Source organism: Mirounga leonina, unplaced genomic scaffold (assembly GCF_011800145.1).
Source record: "Mirounga leonina isolate KUSES-001 unplaced genomic scaffold, KU_Mleo_1.0 Mir_165, whole genome shotgun sequence".
Taxonomy (NCBI): Eukaryota; Metazoa; Chordata; class Mammalia; order Carnivora; family Phocidae; genus Mirounga; species Mirounga leonina.
Genome location: NW_023270415.1, coordinates 2990611 through 2995774, shown reverse-complemented (window position 1 = coordinate 2995774; position 5164 = coordinate 2990611). Strand labels below are relative to the sequence as shown.

At 41.5% G+C, this 5164-nt stretch overlaps 1 pseudogene; it reads right to left on the bottom strand.

Annotated features, from left to right (window-relative positions):
- Positions 1 to 2694: 2694 nt before the first annotated feature.
- LOC118014700 lies at positions 2695 to 3580 on the bottom strand (annotated as a pseudogene).
- Between the last annotated feature and the right edge of the window lie 1584 nt (positions 3581 to 5164).

Genomic DNA, 5164 nt, shown 5'->3' with positions numbered 1-5164 from the left:
TAAGATAACACTGGTGAGCACATGGTGACAATGAATCCAAGTGGATGGGATAGCATTCTTAGCTAGAGTTTTAAAAGACTCCTTAGTTTAGTGCAAACACTTATCAAGGATAAAATTAATAATAAATGCAAGTTGTAATCAACAGACATAATTGACATTTTGGCTTGTTTAATAAAAAGACTTTAGGGACCTCATAGAAAACAATGACTCATTATTAATATAATTAGCACATTACCATTATTATAACCATAATAATGATTACTATTTAAAGTGGAAAATGATGTAGTATAATGAATAATAACAAAATAAAAGAGATCAATGTTGTGTAATTAGGGAAAGTTTAAAATAAACAAGGCTAGAGTCAAATATGGAAAATCAAGAATTCTAAATTGAGTTAATAACATTTAATAAACACTTTCTAAAAGCTTCTCATATACTAATTACATTATCATAATCATCATAGGAAATAAGTGACATTTATTCCCATTTTAGGAATGATGAAACTGAAGGGGTAAGGTGTGTGGGCCCCAGTGTGTGGGCTTCCCAGATCTTCTCAGTCCCACTCTCCCCATGAGCTACAGATTCCTGACAGAGTAGCCTCTGTGACATCATGTGGCCTTCTTGCCTTGGAAAAGCCAAGTAGCTGGTTGTTTTGTTAGTTATGTAATGTGGTTGCTAGAGGCAAGAAGATCTAAAAAGCTAACTGGTCATACAGGCTATTGAATATGGATTTTCTCTTTGTTATCCAAGGACAAGGACCATTGTATTTTTAACTTAATTAAATTTGGCTTTATGGCCATCCACCAGATTGATATGAAATCTTAAACTTGCCCCACCAAATACTCCAAGGAGGCTACATTCAGGAAGGATTTAAAAAGGAGCAGATACTAATTCTGGGGCACACTGTGGTGCAAAAAACCTCAAAACTCTAAAGATTTTTTTTGTTTTTGTTTTTGTTTTTGCAGGAAAAGTCTATTTCTTTTCATCTGTTACTGCATAGAAAACAAGAAAGGATCAGTAGCTGAACAAATTACTTTGTAAGTTTCAGCTGCTAAAGGACTAAATAAAAGTAAAATGAAAAAAATTAAGAAGATAAGGGATGTGAGGGATGCTAAAATGCAGATGGATTTTGGGGATTGGTTATATATCACTGACATCTCCTTCCTTCCTCTTTCCCTCCCTCCCTTGCTTCTTTCCTTTTTTTTTTTTCTAAGCAGAGAAGAGAAGGGACTAAGTATCATGGTGAAGAGAGAGGGAGAAAACTCAGTAAGGCTGTTTTTTTTTTTTTAATTAATTAATTTATTTGAGAGAGAGAGAGGGAAACAGCACCCACACCGATGCAGAGAGAGAAGCAGAGGGGGAGGGAGAGGGAGAGAGAATCTTGAGAGAATCCCTGCTGAGTGAGGAGCTGGAGGTGGGGTTCCTGATCTCAGGACCCTGAGATCATGACCTGAGCCAAAATCAAGAGTCAGGTGCTTAACCCACTGAGCCACCCAGGTGCCCCCAAGTGAGACTGTTTTTAAATACATACAAATAGGTGTGCGGTAGGTCCTAACATATTTGAAGTTAGGCCTATATATATATGGACAGACCGGGAAACTGGGAAGACCCACAAAAACCCATATCCAACAAGAGACTAAGGCCGGAGAGAACGGGCCTCAGCATCACAACTGGTATAACTGGTCATGTTGTGATCTGTGGGTGCTGTGATGAGAGGCACTAGAAGAAAATAACACAGGGCTATTTTATTAAGATACAAACAGCACTGTTTAGATACACTGCACAGCAGGAAAGAAAGAAATTTTGTCCCCCACCTCCCTGGGCCTACTGCCATGACTGCTCATTGAAAAGGAGAGTGGAGTCCTCCTTGCTCAGCACGGTTTGTCAGGGGCGTCTGACAAAGGGAATGGGCTTGGAAACGGAAATGATCAGAGGTGCAGGGCTGCCTGGGGTCATCATTGCTGTCAGGGAATGAGGGTCACCTGGTGGCAGTGGCTCTTCTGCACCGTGGGACTCGGGGGATTAGAATCCAATTGCAGCTGGCTTCAGGTCCTCCTGGAGAAGTCCTGTCTCTATGCGCCAGTGTTTCTGGGAAGTTAGAAAAGCTTTTTGGGAGTCTTGGACACATGTTGGGGCAAAATCCAGTGGAATCCAAGTTACTTGAAGTATAAAAGCAATTATGCCCACAAATGGGTGAGGCCTAGGAAAATTCGCAATGTATGTGCTTATGTATCTATATTTATAAACTCACCCACACAAGAAGGTTAGAAATGCTGACAGAGGCAACTGTCTATGAATTAAGAAGCAAGAAATATTAAGGCACTGTTGTTCCAGAAAGTTCAAATTTTCCATATAAATGAACAAAATTTGCAATACAAATGCTAATCAGTTAGCTTGCTACTACACGAGTTGCATGTATTATCATAAATGCAAAAGAAAGATTCAATGATTCATAAAAAATGAGAGAAGCTAATACATCCAGAGAAAGAATCCAGTGGATAGAGCAACTATGCCAAAAAGATCAAACTATTTTTTTTTGCAATCTTATACCCTATGACTATGATTACAATTTATATTAAATAACTCAGACCTAAATTGTTTTAATGAATATGTAAAAACAGCCATTTTTATTTTGTAATGTCAATGCAATTACAGTTGGCATTGTGGACTTATTTATTTTTTAACAAGCTTTAGTTCACTTTATTTTTCTTGTATAAAACTAGGTGGTGGCCAGAGCTGGAGCCTGGGTCCTCTGCACGGAGACTCTGGTGTGGCTCTTCACAAGATGGTCAGTGAATTCCTGATATGGAGACTTGGTGAACACCGTCTCCTTCCAGAGGTCAGGGGTGAGATAGCTGTAGGTCTTGGAGATGGCATCAAAAGTAGCCTTAGCAAAGTTCCCCAGGGTGGCAGTGCAGCCTCTGGCTGAGGTGTGGCAATCATCCATACTGGCCATCATCAGTAGCTTCTTGGGCACAGGGGCTGAAACAATGCCAGTGCCTCGGGGGCGGGGATGAGACGCACCAGCACAGAGCCACAGAGACCAGTCACCTTGCATGGGACAGTGTGGGGCTTGCCGATCTTATTCCCCCAGTAGCCTCGCCTCACGGGGATGATGGAAAGCTTGGCCAGATGGTGGCCCCACGGATGGCAGTGGCGACCTCCTTGGAGCACTTGACACCCAGGCCGACGTGTCCGTTGTAATCTCTGATGGCAACAAACGCCTTGAACCTGGTCCGCTGGCCAGCACGGGTCTGCTTTTGCACAGGCATGATCTTCAGAACCTCGTCCTTGAGGGACGCTCCCAGGAAGAAATCAATGATCTCAGATGCCTTGACAGGCAGAGAAGAGATAGATCTCCTGCAGGGACTTGATGCTCGTGTCCTTGACCAGGAGGCCCAGTTGGTGACGGGGACCCACTCCTTGTCCTCAGCCTAGCCTCCGCGAGCTCCGGGGCCTCGACCCAGCCCCAACCCCAGCCCATGACCGCGGCTGCAGATGCCGCTGCCGACGCCTCCACGGAAGCCGCCCCGGCCTCCCACGTCAGGGCTCCTTCCGCAGGACCGGCGTCCTCCGCCATTTGGTGTTCTCTCGGAGAAGAAGCGGCATTGTGGACTTAACCACGTTAGTTTGCTGCCATGGCCACTGAAACCTGCAGGGGGGAAACCTCTTACTGAGAAGATGTTATAAAGGACTTGTGACGTGCAATTCAAACAGCACACAACGAATGAAGAAATACTAAGAAAACGTGCATAGGATGAGCAGCATTAAAATGAGAATGCTATTGACTCATTACATTAATGTGTGTATTATATTTTTAGAGGCGACAGCTTTATTATGAGAAACAGAATATCTTGGCACATTCTATAATATTGTGTGCAATCTCCTTTCACTTGTTTGGTGTTGACCAACTTCTCTATACTTTGAATCTCAGTACTCACATGAAAAAAAAAAAAATTTTAATTTTTATTTTTTAAAATTTTAAAAAGTTTTTATTTTAATTCCAGTTAGTTAACATACAATGCAATATTAATTTCAGGTATACCATATAGTGATTCAACACTTCCATACAGCACCTGGTGCTCATCATAACAAGTACATGCCTTTATTTTAAATTTTTTTTAAAGATTTTATTTATTTATTTGACAGAGAGAGACACAGCCAGAGAGGGAACACAAGCAGGGGGAGGGGGAGAGGGAGAAGCAGGCTTCCTGCTGAGCAGAGAGGCCCATGTAGGGCTCGATCTCAGGACCCTAGGATCAGGGCCTGAGCCAACTGCAGACACTTAACAACTGAGCCACCCAGGTGCCCCAACAAGTGCATGCCTTAATCCCCATCACCTATTTACCTCATCCCCTCACCCACCTCCCCTCTGGTAACCATCAGTTTGTTCTCTATACTTAAGAGTCTGTTTCTTGGTTTGCCCCCCACCCCTCTTTTTTCCCTTTGCTCATTTGTTTTGTTTCTTAAGTTCCATATATGAGGGAAATCATTTGGTACTTGTCTTTCTCTGACTGGCTTACTTTGCTTAGTATTACAATCTCTAGCTCCATCCATGTTGTTGCAAATAACAATATTTCATTTTTTTATGGCTGAGTAATATTCCATTGTATATATACCACATCTTCTTTATCCATTCATCAGATGATGCATAATTTGGCTATTGTAGATGATGCAGCAAATTGTGTTGGGAAAACTGGACAGCAACATGCAAAAGAATGAAACTGGATCACTTTCTTTCACCAAACATAAAAATAAATTCAATATGGATTAAAGACCTGAATGTGAGACAGGGAATCATAAAAATCCTGGGGGAGAACACAGACAGTAACCTCTTTGACAGCGACAATAACAACTTCTTTCTAGATATGTCTTCAGAGGCAAATGAAACAAAAGCAAAAATAAGCTATTGGGACATCATCAAAATAAAAATCTCCTGAATAGTGAGGGAAACAGTCAACAAACTTGAAAGGCAACCTATGGAGTGGGAGAAGATATTTGCAAATGGCATATCTTATAAAGGGTTAGTACCCCAAAATTATAAAGAACTTATAAAACTCAACCCTCCAAAAACAAATAATCCAATTAAAAAATGGGCAGAAGACATGAATATACATTTTTCCAAAGAAGACATACAGATGACCAACAGACACATGGAAAGATG